General features: G+C 39.0%; 1 protein-coding gene across 7 annotated transcripts in view; it reads left to right on the top strand.

Moving 5' to 3' along the window:
* The window catches only part of cald1a (caldesmon 1a), a 126,883-nt gene that overhangs the window by 55,357 nt on the left and 56,544 nt on the right, over positions 1 to 14,982 (top strand). For 6 of the 7 annotated variants that reach the window (XR_478147.2, XM_007578572.2, XM_007578563.2 and 3 more), the window contains exon 1: positions 12,744 to 12,867. The exons of the other annotated variant lie outside the window; for it this stretch is intronic. The gene's annotated coding sequence lies outside the window, so the exon portion shown is untranslated. Of the gene's footprint in view, positions 1 to 12,743; positions 12,868 to 14,982 lie in introns of those variants that run through there. 7 annotated transcript variants of the gene reach the window in all.

The raw sequence follows: 14,982 nt of genomic DNA, 5'->3' as shown, positions 1-14,982 counted from the left end.
CTTTTAAGCAACCAGACTGTAAAGTTAAAAAGAAATGCATCTGAACTGGCAGACCAAAATAGTTGCACCCTTTCTTATAAAGGAGACCAGACGCTATGTCCGAATATGTATGGATGATGATTCTCTACCTCCCTAATAAAGCATAAAGATGTTGGAAAGAGAAGTTTGGCACCAGATTGAGGGGGCATAACATATTTTTACCTAGTGTTTGGTAACTAGACCAGCTTGAAGGGATAACTGTCACCTTTTCCATCAGGAAATCTGTTCCTTTCCAATCAGACTGAGTTTTTCCTGCAATAGCTGGAATCACCATGATTTTGTTAATTTCATTCATGTGGCAAAAATTCCAAGTTTCCAGAAACTCCACACTTCAATCAACTTTACACCGCATTTTTGCTTTTGTACGAAGCACTCAAGAAGCTTCTGCAGATAGAAAGGACATCTTGGCCTGGTAGAGTAGGTAAGAGGCAGCCTGAATAAGAATGTGCCCCCAGTCCAACTGAGCAGCTGGCGTTGAGGATTGATGTCTTGCTTCAGATCGGGAATAAATGCTGCAGTTGTCTAAAGCTTAGAAGTGCACACTTTTTGAGTTCGTGTTCCCTAGTATAGACGGAACAGGTTGTATTATTTATGTGGAGCTGTGCAGCGCTGAAGGTTTTGTAGCAGTGTGTTTTGGTGAAAAGCTAGCTGATCCAAAAGAAAAAACATTCCTGCTTTAGCCTACCAATTTCTGTCTTAAACTTGATCCTTTGATACTCTGGATGGTGATTGAAAGGATGACATCTCAAATACAAGAAAGGTGGTATTGAAAAGAACTCGAGGTGAAAAGGAAAACTATGAAGGCCATAAAATGTCCCATTCTGAGTTTGTTGCTTACTATGTTGATGATGTTGTGAGCGGCACATGAATGCATACCATAATCAAAGCTGAAAGTGGTTTAAAAAGATGAAAACGATGAAGTATTTCTGAGCGTGTCGGTTCAAGGTGTGTATACTTAAGCGTGTGCTGGCGTAAATTTGAATGCATCCTTCAAAAATGACACAAAAGCTGGCATTTCAGTTACACAAAGACTTCAACATCAGATTTACACTGACATGGATATCTTATCAATTTGATTCAGTTTATTTACATGGCGCAACTTCACAATGAATGCCGTCTCAAGGCCCGTTAGGAAAAAAAAAAGTCAATCCAGTCCAACCGTATAGACAGACTTTTTTTTTTTTTTTTAATTAATGCAGTCGATTTCAGTTTATTCAAATTGGTTAAAAGACTTTCTAAAGAAACTCAGCGGACTCCTAGACGAGCACGTAGCATTGGTGAATTGTTGCTTGCATCGAGTCCTTGACCCTGACTCTGAGTACGCTATGCTAAGTTTTGAAGAACTTCTATTCTGTCACCAGTTTTCAATTCATCATTTTGGGTGTATTCTGCATTTTAGTACATCATCGTATTATTCTTTGTTATTTTTACCCAATTGTTTTGGATCCCTCTGCTGTCAATACTTGCTTATGTTGATTTTGGACACTTTGTTTTATGACCTTTACTTTCCTTATGGTTTGGCCCGACTCCTGTCTGTTTTAGTGTCTTCCATTAATAAATGGTGTGATATGGAGTGGCTATAACTTATTTAAGTATATAAGTCATAATTTGTGACATTTTTTATGAATACCAAGAATATGCCAATTAATTATAGAAAAATAAAAATTGGCAAGATGTAAAATTATTCAACAGCCTGCTTTTAACCTCGCCTTTGCAGGATCCTTGTGAGTTTTAGCGTGAGAGATGTTTCTGCAGCCAAAGCAAAGCTTCAGTGGTTAGTGTAGCTAAATCATCTTTAAACTATATTTCTGGCATTTGTCTGAAGTCAGTTTCAGAAGTAAACACCGGAAGCAGAACCAAATCAAGTTTCCAGGGACTTCTAAAGCTGATGAAACTGTTTTTCGGCTCTTCTGTGTTGCTGTACTTCTGGTTTTGTACTAACAAACTGGATCATTCGCCTGTTATCACCGAGTTATCACTTTAGCCATTAGTCCCTTCATTTCAGGCATCAGCGGTGACGCCCACAAACGGGTCAAGTCGTTGCAGTCGCCTGATTGCTTTTTGAATTTGCATTTGAGTTCCACGTTGCTGGCACAGCACCTCTCTGGGTCTCTCAGGGTGGTCCAGCGGCTCATATCCTCCTACATTATCGGAGCTCGTAATCCTCCCGATAATGCACTATTTTATTGGTGTCAGATCGCCTGCTTGTAAAATGGTATGTTGCCTTCATCACCCCTTCCTCTGCTCCTCCTCCGCCTCTTGTTCTTTATTCATTTGCGATATAAAACATCTCTGTATTTTCTGTTTTGCAAAGGGAAAGAAATGGGTTTTGCGGCTTTCCAGCGACTAGTTGTCATCTTCGTTATGAGAAAATCTGGACATTGTGAGAGAGTGTTCAAGGCCCGTGGGTGTATGCATGTGGACGTTTTAACTCAGAGGAGATAATAAGGTCAGCAGAACAATGTGTAATCATGAAGGTCACAAGTTCAGACCCAGTGCGAAATGTCACGCTGGTAACACTAAAGTAGATGGCCTCTTAACTCGGCAGCGTTGTGCAACTCTTTGGTACAGCAGACACCATGACTGACGCCTTATTATGCTCCCTAAGCCTCAATTACACCATGAAATCTTATCTTCAACAAGTCTCTCCTTCAAAACATCTGAAGGGCAATCGGCCACACAAGTTAGCCGTGATGGGAGAGGAACTCAAAGAGAGGTGGCTGTTTTCTATAAAACGTCTTCACCTCTATTTTTTCTTTTTTTTTTTTTGTTTCCATCATACACATGATTTCATCCACAGACCCTATTAACCCACAGGATGAACTTTCGTTCCCCACTCCGGTCCCCTCATCTCTGTGTGTGATGAGGGAGGAAGGGTCAGGTGTTTTTATCCTGAGCTCAGTGAGGATCTTGCCATGCCGGTCCCCAGAGAGGTGGCGGTAATCGCGTTTTTGAGGGAGAAATCATGGGGCGAGGTGCAACCGGCAGGTCAAGGTCAGCATGTTGGATCTGCAACTAGTCTGCCAATTGAGACTCGAAGACCGCGGCGTTTTGAGAATCCGTGCTCCCTGCACGGTCGGCTTCTTCAGTTAGTTGCAAGGAATGCTGAATTAGAGCCGATCACTTTCGCTCGCGTGTCAGTGGATAAAAAAAAGGCAATGATAAAAAGGTAAGGTTGGATAATTGTGAGACATCAGAACGCAATTAACATATTTATCTGTTAATGACCTTGTTGAAAATTATCTCGTACAGATGCGCTCATGTATCACAACACCAATAACTTACAAGTAATTTAATCACATAATTAAATCTCTTGATCATGTAATCAAAACCATATGGTGCATTGGAACAGCTGTGTATTGTAAGCCAGCCAGTTCCTTAACTCACTGTGTTGGTGCTCCACTAGTGGGAGATGACCACGAGGGGCGCTGCTTCCCCCTTCACACTACACTGTATTTGAATCATGCATTTCATTAAAAGGAATGCTTTAGTTGTTGAATTAATCATCACCAGTGTTTTTGATGTTTCTGTTTGTTGTTCACATTGGGCTATAGTGATAGTGGAGCTGTCATTCTACAAATTTCAGCTTATTTTAAGTCTTAAGTGTCACTTTCTTAAGTTTTTTGGTTGTGTATTCTTCAATGTTTTGATTTTTTTTTTTTTTTGGTAAAATGACACATTAAGAGCTTAAAATCATCAAACATTGTGTCTCTACCAGCTGGTTTTATCTTTGCAAATTCATATGAATTAGCTATTTTATGTATTTAAGTTGTGTAAAAGTTTTACTGAATATGGATTAAATTCAAAAAATGTAAGTTGTGTGCTTTCTGTAGCTGCAACATTAAAGTTGCGTTTTAAATAATCTTGGTATTTGGCAATAGACATGTACTCGCATAAATTAAATATTTCAAAATTAATGGAGTTTTTTAGTCTGAAATAGAGATTTATTTAATTATTTGTCATATTTTGGTAAGGTATTTGTTTTGTTGGTTATAGGGTTGTTTGAATACGTGCTTGGTTCGTTGACCTATGGGGTAGTTAGTGGGTTTTCTGGGTAGTAAAGTTAATTTGTGTCCTTTTGTTAAATTGATTTGTGGATAACTGCTCTCTGTAATCCTTTCCAGACTGATAGATCTCAATTGTTCCTGAATTTCCTTGAATCTCAGCATGTCCTGATTGAGAACAGGTGTGGCAATCATTATGGCTGGGTGGCTAAAGACAGTAAACTCAGGTCATGTTTCAAAAGGTAAATAATAAATACCTTCATTTAAATACTGCATATTCTGTTTACTTTAATATTTAAATTGACTTTAATATTTAAATTGGTCGGATGTTCTGAAACACTGAAGGTGTGACAAACATGCACAAAAATAGTAAATCAGGAAGTGTTACCAGTACTTTTTCACGACACTGTAATGTACTACAGGAACAGGAAGTTGAAAGAGATGTGATGTGAATTAAGTGAGGTGTTATGTCCAATGCAGCGACTTCCAGAGAAGGAAGGAAGTCTGAACGCAGAACTTCTCTGTTGGTTCTTGGATGGCTCTTTCTCTGTTAGTAAATGAAATCATAATTTGAAAAAACGCGTTTTAGATTCACTCTGGTTATCGATCAAAGACATTTTCAATAACGGCAACCAGCAAAAGAAATTTGTAAGCGGGGCAAATACCTTTTCATAACACTGACTGAAGAAAAAGAAGAAGAGCAACAAGTCATGTAAACACTGCAAGCTAAAGGACAAAAGTCAATTTTTGCCTCGTGGGTTGTTGGGTGTAGTTCACGATGTGTTACTTTAGTTTTTTTTTTTCTTTTAAGAAGGTGATGATTTTCACTGCTGACTTCTCAGCACTATAAAAGGTTGTGCAAGTGTTCTCTGGCTGAACTTCACGAAACTTGAAAGAGAGGTCGAGCAGAAGAAAGGGAAGAACCCAATAAATCATGGATCAGTTGCTGTTAAAACCAGGAGGTACGGTATTGGTCTTGGTGGTGCTCTGAACCTCGCAGGTGTTACTCTTGTTTGGTCACACAGCACCTGTTCATTTCCGAGATTAAACCTTCTTGACCCAAACTCCTCTCAGCTACTCGTAAAGAACTTTTGTGCCACCTGCACAAAGGGTTTGGTATTCCAGCAGGATGTTGATCCTGAACACATTTTGAACGGGTAGGTCTGTGATAATACAAGGTGTTTGAAAAGCCCTGACCTCAGGAACAGATTTTATTTTTCTGTTTCAAATTTTACTTGCAGAAAATATAATTTTGAAATGAAGTTTCACAGGGAAAATGAAAAGGTAAACACACCTTCGCCTTAATAAGTGGACATGGCAGCCTGTTGGTGATAACTGGCATCAGTTCTAGGCATGTTTTGCCTTTTAACTGTATTTTTTTTGAAGGGCTAAAGGTCATGTATTGGGTTAAAATTTGGCTAGGCCATTCCAGGGTATGACTGAAATGCAGGTGAATTCTAACATTAAGAACAGGATTCAGATCACTCTTTCATTAAAAAGAAAAAAAAAACTTTCTTTCTTGAACCAAATTCAGTAAATTAACATTTTACTGCACCAAAGCCTACTTTTGGGTAAATGTCACTCGACAGATGTGAGCATATTTATTATAAAATCACAATGAATGCAAAGAGCTTAGTTAATAAAAAAAAAGAGAGAGATAAAGCCTTTACATGCATCAATACTGACCTTCACTGAGGTAGATGAGGTCTGCGGCAATTTACATGTTGCTTTGAGATCTCTTGTAACTTCCTGGATGAGTGATTTTCATCCTCCTAGAGTACTTACTGTCCACTCCTGCTCCATGTTTTCACAGACTTCATGCAGGTAGCGTCAGGATTAGCTGCTGATGAACAACATCTCGTCCTGCTTTATATATCACTCTCTTAAAAGTCAGCTCCAAAAACGCCCCGCAACTTGTCTGCTTTAAGGCTGAGCGAAATGCAAAAAGCCGAGGCTTTTACATGCCATTTGATGAAGAATAATTTCCTTCTTTCCTTTTTATTTCTACCCTGTAGCAGTTTAAAGGAGCCCGAGCTGTCAGAGGCGATCCGTAAGGATTTACACTAAGGGACCGACACGGTGGATGACGAGGGTTATGATATAGAGGTGAAGATGACCGAGAATGAGAACAAGGAGCTTGTCTTTGTAATGGAAATGAATAGAAGTTTAACTTCATTTTTTTTTTCATTTCGTTCTCTCTCTTCTGAGCTCCGGCTACGCTTTTCTTTACCCGAAACACCAAGAAACCCACCGACTCTTTGAAGATCAAATGCAACGCTCCCATTCTAATCCTCCTTCTAACATGATATCTATTTACATCTGCAGTCACACCAAAGCCAAATTAGGATTGCTCACGTACTGGCTGAACTCTTTGCGAATTGCAGAGATCGGCGTGAAAATCTGCGCGTCACGTCAGGTGGCCTTCTGCAAGACTTTGTGATCTACCCTAATATGGAGAGGAAACACAGGGCAAGTGTTTTGAATGCATCATGCCGCCGATGCATCATACCTGATGTTTTTCTTTTGTTTCTTCCCAGAATCTGTCATTAACCTGTTGGAAGACTTGGCAGGTGTCTTTCAACAAAGTCCACCAGGTTTTTTTTTTTTTTTTAGCTAAAGTTTTCTTGTATTTTAAAGAGTTAAGGATGCCGTGTGCTCTTAAAAAGAGCACATTTTCCAATGGCACTTTCTCTAATTTTTCCAATTTTTTTAGAGTGGGATAAAAGACTCATGGAAACTTTTTTAATTGCTCTGAAAATGGCAGGTAAAACGTGTGTGTGTAAACCTGAGTGGTATGTTCACTTGTGTTTCCTAATTTGAAGAATGGCTTATAGAAATCATTTTTTTTTACCATCAAAAAAAAATAGGTCGTCAGTTAAAAGTTGGTTTATTTAAGCTTCAATTAAGATATAAGTAATATTTACTTATATATATACTATACTTTACATATACTTTAAAACACTTTGAACTTTTTTTCTTATACTTTCTCACATTTTAATAGATAGTTCACTTCAACTTTTGCTTGGATTTTGCTTCGTTTCAGTCTATTTCGGCCTGCTACAGGCATTAAAGGTCAAGGTGCTTTCACCACAGCCCTAAAAATATGTCACACTTTAAATATTCACTTTATTCTAATCTCCACCAGGGGCTGTCCAAGTATCACCCTCCATTCACTCATTCATTATTCACCGGTGCATTAATAAAGGCTGCAGGACAGAAGGGAAGCCACGACGTCACATGTTGCTTCACTCCAGTAAAAAAACAAAACATGGTTTTTAAGTAAGAGTCTCTACTCACTTTTCTGTTCGCAACCTGTAATGAATGTGCAGAAACGTTTGAAATCAGATATTTACACACGCTGCATAAAAAATAAACATAACTCTTTAAATTTTCTTATTCTCTCACATTAAATCAGACTAAACGTCTCTGGATCGATTTAAAAAAAAAATTTATTTGCTAAAGGTCTGAGTAAAGATCAGAACAAACTTAAGAAAAAAAAAATTTCAAACAAAGTTTATTTAAAGTAAACTATTTACTTTATTCTTTGCGAATGGGTACAATTTCTCACTAGAAATATTTTGTACCAAAACATTTTCATCTCTGGGTGAATTAACCAATCAGAAGCTTACAAAGCACAACGTCATGACTTTGGCTTTTCCCAATTCTTAAGAGGTAAAACATTTCCCCCAAGTCACTCAATGTCTAGGTCAATTCTGCCAAAAATACTAACGAAATTTATGTAAACGTCTGAATATGAAGAGATTATTCTGGCATTTGGCAGGTGTTTAGAAACAACCATGGTAACCCTAACTGACACAAAATATGAAAAAAATTTACTCCAATCTGTCTCACAGTGACATGAAGCGGTTTTCAGTAGTGTATTTAGACATCTGGTTTATAACATAACTATTATAGCTAAGTTATGGCAACGTGAAGTATAGATTATGCGCAGAACATGCACACATAAACACAAATTTTCTCCCGTGTCATTTTTGTGTTGCTTTTATACCGAACAGATGGCCCTGCTGTCAGCGGACGCAGACATTTCACTCAGCGTTGCGTTTGCCCCGACTTTGACTCTCGTGTGGAAATCATATCAAACATCTATCGGCCAGCCGCCGCCGCCTCCTACGTCTCCCAACAAACAGGAAGTAAGCCGTGACGGAGATCATTTGGTCGTAAATGTCTCGGCTCCGTCCAGACCCCTGATATATGTGCGTCTTTATGGCTGTTGATGCGGCAGCGCCGGGTATCATGGGAACGGCTCGGCTGAACATCTGTAATGGGAGGTGCCAATTATTTCCCAGTGAAAGCTCATCTCTAAGGCATCTTTCTTCGCCGTGTCCCAAAGCTTCATCCCTGGGCTCACACATTGCGTTTTAACACTTTATTTCCTGCATTACATCATGTTTTATGACCAGTTACCATCTCGGTTTCCGTGGAACGAAAGTGTATTTGCAGTTGATGTCTACAGCTAGTTCTGATAGCTCAGGTATAGTGCTTTGTTTTCTTTTTGTTTTCGACAAGTTCTTCCTTTTGTAGACTCTGTGTATTTGGAAAGCCTGCTCGTCTGACAAAGGATTTTGGTTGTAATATGCAAGCCCCGAGCAATAAATAATTTCCACTGATGCATCTTTAAAGAAAGAGCGAATGCTATATTTCAGAGTAATGATGAAAGAATGTACAAACATTTCTCTTCATAGGAGCCGAATTCAGAGTTGCTTTGATGTCACGAAAACCTGACGTCAAAGAGATTTTTACCTTTAAGCCACAATTCTTCACAGAAACGCACTAAGCCAGACTTTTTGACAAGGCTTCATACACTCTTGACTCGTTTCAGCAGTTTGCAGCGAAGAACATCAACTGTGTTTGATTTGTTAGACCCAAAGCTGATGTGACTGATTCACCTGGGTACTGGTTACGGGAGTCTGAACATGTCAATCAGAACCTGAGCCTGGTGAGCCGCAGGAAGAAACCAGATTGTTTTGTTCCTTTTTTTACTTTTAATCTTCCAAATATTGCTCGTGATTTATGGAAAGACGTAATTTTGCACAGTTGAAATTGTCTCGCAATGTTTACAAGCAGTTGATGTTTATAAAATATGTTAATAAAACTCCTAATTTTAGGAGGAGCTTTTTCTCCTATTGCCGATTTCTAGGTTTAATCATGTAGTTCAGGACATAGATCAGTTATTCTAATAATAATAAGCAACAATATCAGACCTGTTTATGAATCTGCAACAAAATAATCACGTAATCTATAAATCTATCAATATGTATGTTTATGTAAACATATTGAGCATCTGATTAAGACATAAACAACATATCTACAAGATGTATGCACTGAATTTATTCCACTTTAAACAAAAAGATTTTCGACTTTAAATATTATACTTTTTACTTCATAATCAAATTCAAAAACACTTTACTGATCCCAAATGGAAATCAAATGTTGTAAATTATATTATTCAAGATTCGTCGAAGCGTATCTGTAGCATCTCCTGTAGCAGTCAGTGTTGCAGTGAATATGAAGAAGCTTCTGACTGAACATACTTTCTTTGACAACCTTACGTAGACAATGCTTAGGTTTCTCCACAATTTCCTTAATTTTATGTATATTCCGTGCGTAATATGAAGTTCTGTCAGATAATTTGCATCATTTGATGCAATTTTTGTTATGCTTACAAGAATATTCATACAGGATGAATCAAATAAAGTAATTATACTACAAACTTTATTTAAAGACAGTAAAAAGTTTGTAATTTTACTGTCTTTAAATTAAAATTAGACCACATTTTTTCATCTGTACAATTGTTTAATCTAAACTGGACTGCTGTAATCTTACTAGGATGTTGCTCCTGGTATAAAAGCAGAATTTATTTTTGCTATTATACCAGGAGAGCCAATAAAACTTTAGATTCATACTATAACAGCAGAAAGCTTTGAGTCATTGTAAACTATAACAGTTGACATTGTAAGAAAACTGTGCATGAAAGGAAAACTTAAATAGAAAGCAATAATTCCTCTTTATTTCCCCTCTCAGAATGCATCCTTCGCAGGTGCTTTTTTTTTTTATTTTTTTTTTTAGAGACACTTAAAGGGAAGGGGAGAGCGATTCGGAGGATTCAAGCAAGTTTTTACTCAGGATGCCTCGGGTGTTTGGTATGTACCCCAACCGGCTGAAAATCTGAGATACCACTCATCCATCATAAATGCACCAGAGTCAGGCTGCAGCAGCCATTAATCCCTTTCAACACAGCGATAATAAACCTTATGGTGACGCCGGCTGCACGCTCTACGACTGAAACTGTGCAGCGTTAGCTTCACGCAAGATGGCAGTGGCCTCTTTTATCTAATTCGAAACAATATGATGAAACGAGAAAACATCGCAGCTTTGTTAAAAACATCAGTATGATGTCAGAGCCGTCATAATTACTTCTGATGGGTTTTCTCTGATGTAACACTTTGGAGATGCGTAATACTGATAAATATGACAGTATGGAGGTTTTTCTGGCCTCAGGCTGTAAAGATCTGAGAAACCTTGATAGAAGCTACAAACTGCTCGCAGAAAGCAAAACAGCCAAAGGCCATAGTGCCCCCCGCTCCTCTTCGTTAGTATCCATATGTACCACTTCTGCTGGTATAACAGCCTCTGTCCAGTTTCTTGAAAACTGTTCCCTCCCCCCCCCTTTTCCTTACTTTCAAGCAAGGCCAGAGCCCTGAGGGGGCGGAGCAAACCAGAGCGTGTGGTTCAGGTAAACACCTGAGCTCACCATGTAAATATAGCAAATAGGGGCATTGTGCTGACTGTAAACTTTTCCCCGAGCCTCTTCATCATGTCGGGCAATCAGACCGATCCACGGAAGGATCCCGCACTCGTTTAATGGGTCTTCCTGAGGCCACGGCGTGCAAAGTGGAATGGCAATAAAAGGCCCGAAAGTAAACAAGCGAGATGAAGAGTGTCGGTTTTATCGCCACATTCATCATCATTCAGAGGACCGGGGGAGATGAACACGTTTTCAGATGAGCGGAACAGGCTGCGCTCCTTTTGCTTCCCTTCACGCCGCTCCTCTTGTTCACTTTCGCGCGGTCAACGTTTCTGTTGCCTCGCCTTAAAAAGAAGCAAACGTGTAGAAAGAGATCAGGAGAGCGCATATGGTGCTCGTTTCTGCATCAGCGGACTAATGCTCTTAAGTTCCCCCCTCCCCTTTGTTCTGAGTGTCATTGTTTTAAAGGTCGAGACAAAGCGGGGCAGTGTCTGTGCGCCGATGCATCATTGCAACAAAAAAAAAAAAAAAAGTAGAACATTGCGCCTATTGTTAGTCACCTCATAACTCCCTGCAACCTCAGCAACATTTCTGATGGATGAAAGGTCGTATTTGGAAATACTTGCAATTCCGTGTGGAATAAGGAGAACCTGTTAGCTTACGGGAATACCCCAAACAATTGTTGTTTTGTTTATAGTTGAGGTGTAATGAGAGGTTGCGGAAAACACACATAATTTTGCTGCCAGTTTTTTTTAAAGAGAAACAGGATCGGACCACAATATTGTGCAACTTTTTAGTTGCATTTGTGGATGTATTTTAAGACAGCACCTCAAACACACCATCCCCATGTGATGGGACATAAAAATTGTGTAAAGATGGAGGCTGAAAGTAGGTGAAGTGAGTGTATTTATCGATAATGGGCTGAAACGCCGCTCAGAGACGAAGAAGCCATGAAAACCTCCAAAAGCAAACTAAAAAGATGGATTACAGTTTGCAAAGGCGCTAGGGAGCAAAGGGAGCAAATGCCTTAATTTGCTCCTGTGGTGTGATGAAACTAAAGTTTCTGGGCATCAACCGGAGAACACAATCGAAACCCTGAAGGGAACGACTGCCTCATGCTGCCAGGTGTTTTGCTACAAAAGGAACTGGTGCACTTCCAAACGTAGATGTCATCATGAGGAGGGAACATTCTATAGAAATATTGTCAATATCCCAAGAAATTCAAAAGGAAAATAATCCTAAACCTACCACCAAATTAGTTTCAAATTGGTATAAAGACGATGAAACCCATTGCCGATTTGTGAGAAGAGATGAAAAGGTTTATGACAGCAGGTAAGGCCTACAGACCTGACGTGGATGCAACAGTTCTCTCCAGGCTCTAGAGGAATGAGCCAATTTTTATTTTTTATTTTTTTGGAAACTACTCTGAGAAGTTTGTGAAAGGATACCAAAAAGATCGTACTTTAAAAGGCAATTATATCAAATACTAAGGAAGAACATGGGCTTTTGAATTTAAGGAATTGTGATTGTCTTCAGGAAAGTTGAAATAATCCAACAAAATCCTCACAGCATTCATTCAGTAATCCTAATTGATCTACGCTGCTGCTTTGTTTGCTTATGCCTTGGGCCTTTTTCTGATTGAGTTATTTTAATGTAAAATGCACGCTAGGCCTGTATGTGGTCTGCTTCTTTTTTTGTCTCAAAATGTTTATGGAAGAAAAGCAAAGACCTTATTTTCTCTTTAAACTCTTTCAGATTTAAGGAGTTCTGCGTAAGTTTTCTGTGGCTATATTTCATGTTTTCATTTTGACTGCAGTGAGTCTTTGCAGGAATTTCTGCAACTTTTTTTCACGTTTTAAAAACAGACTGAATAGCTCGGCCCAGACAAAAAAAAAACGTAGATGGCGATTATGTCTTCTTAAAGGGAGGGGCTTGAACGGGGTATTCGGTGTGGTTTTAACATTGAGTGTAGTAGAGGATCAACTGCAGACTGGCTCCCCTTCCTCTCCTCTCAACCAAACTCCAGAGCTCTACTTTTATCCCGTTAAAGATCCACAGGTAAGCCCCGAAAACACTTTCACTAGCGATACAAAACCTATTTTTTGTTAGCGGAAAAAAATACACAAACAGAGAAAAGATGATGCGACAACTTTTTTTTTTTAAGCAGCAAAACGAGGGCAGACTATCCCACCGTTTCTAACCAGAACATCTTTTGTTTGCTGTTTTACGCCACCGCGGGCGAATTAAAGTCATGTGGCGGCGGCGTGTTGAACTTTTTCGCGTCCAAGCAGCGAAAACGCACAAAGAAAGGCGAATGTCCGCCCCTTTAATGCGCGCTCAGCTCTTTCTGATTGTTATCGAACAAAGTATGAAGGCGAAGCAAGGGAGGTGGAGGGGCTAGAGGGGGCTGTCTGCGACCAACCCTGGACAGCTAGTGGCCGACATGACGCTAAGCTACTGCTACATTCCTGGCAGAATGTCGCACAATGATTTATACTGTTTAAATGCTGTTTGGGCATCTTCCAGGGTTATTGTCCTACAACGGAGTGTAGTTAAAGGGACCATCTTTAACCACTGTAAAAGATAGTCTTGTTTGTCATTTGTAAAATTAATTTGACAATAACAACACAGGTGGGTGTTTAGATGTGATAGATAGATAGAATTTCCATTACAGGATTACAAGAAATGGGCAAAGAAAAAAAAAAGAAGGTAGATATTGCTTTGTTTGTATTTGGGTTGACGACATCACAAGAGGCAGAGGGGGGAAAAGGAGAAAAAAAAGCACCTCCTGGTTAATTCGACTATTAGCCAGTTTCCTACCAATTTTAGATAGATTCTACAACTTTTCTTTTCTATTGTGCATTATTTTCGGACAACTTATTTCCATTTAAAATGGTTATTTTCCCAGTTGTGATCAGTCTGCTCTAATGTAAAATAACTCTATGATCACTGATCAAATCAAAATTAGTTTCAGAAACCTCTAGCTGGTAGATAGTAAAAATTGATAAGGGTGAATGGTATCAGGAAAATGTTTACCTGGAGTGCCATTGGTAAAAAATTGTAGGGATTAACCAACATTTTCCTCACCATTGTCTTCTGTTACCACTGCACAATGTCCCCACCACTCTCTGTGACCTTTAGCCTCTCAGCCAATAAAGCTATACATCAGATGTGAGCTTTAAGGGCAGTAAGAGTCCATCCAACTGGCCAAATATATCATCACGGTGCAGACTTTAAGTTTGTGACATTTGAACTATGACAACGTAGCAGATATTTTGTCCTTTGCTATTGTACTATCACCACAGTGACACAGCAGCAACGACTGCCGGTTTTTATAGATTGGAGCTTCGATTTATTTTTAATTGCATAACTGCAACGTCCCTCAGGCAATACAAATTAATGCAGGACTGGTATTGGCAAACAACTCCATTTTATTTATATTAAAGGAGTCTAATTGTACAGACTACAAATTATGAAGGTGATCCCAATTTTTTCCATAAACATTATGGCACATAAACGACTTTTTATAAAATTTTGGCATTGATTCTGATGCATTAAAATAGTGTTTGATTTGCAAGCTTTTCAACCCAATGTGTGGGACAGAATATTGACCTCTATGCCACAGATAGCAAAGCTATAGCTAACGGCAACAATGATAGTGTTCAGAAATTTTACATAGTATCAGTTTATTAGTATTACTTTGTGAATTGTGCCATCCGTGCATATTTGTCACTCATAAAGTGAACAAGTTCCCGCATTCTACTTGTGTCACCTAAAATAGTTACATGATTTGCCACTACAGTTGCACTGCTTGTAGCCTGAGCTCAAACTATCTTTATATTAACAACTTATCTTGTAGACAGCTTTGCAAGTTGCAACAGCTTTGTAGGAAACAATGTTGTGACTTGAAAATCATCTAAGTTGTTTGGTAACCTTAATTTTCGGTTACCAAGCAATTTTAGGTAAACTGGTCACTCCCCGGTATCTGAAAGACCTTTAAAAGGTTTGAATAGTGTGATGGAACATCACTTTTGCAGTTATGAAAAGACAACCCTCTGAACGCCTGGATATGCCTTTGTACTTGGGATATCCACATGGCTTTTATAAACAACTTGGTTTGAAATGATTGCTGGATATCTCTGACATCTGGCTATTCCAGTCTGCCTTGGTCTT

This window comes from Poecilia formosa, unplaced genomic scaffold, assembly GCF_000485575.1.
Source record: "Poecilia formosa unplaced genomic scaffold, Poecilia_formosa-5.1.2 Scaffold9, whole genome shotgun sequence".
NCBI classification, from domain to species: domain Eukaryota; kingdom Metazoa; phylum Chordata; class Actinopteri; order Cyprinodontiformes; family Poeciliidae; genus Poecilia; species Poecilia formosa.
Note: the sequence above shows the minus strand (reverse complement) of the source record. Positions and strands in the feature narration are given on the sequence as shown.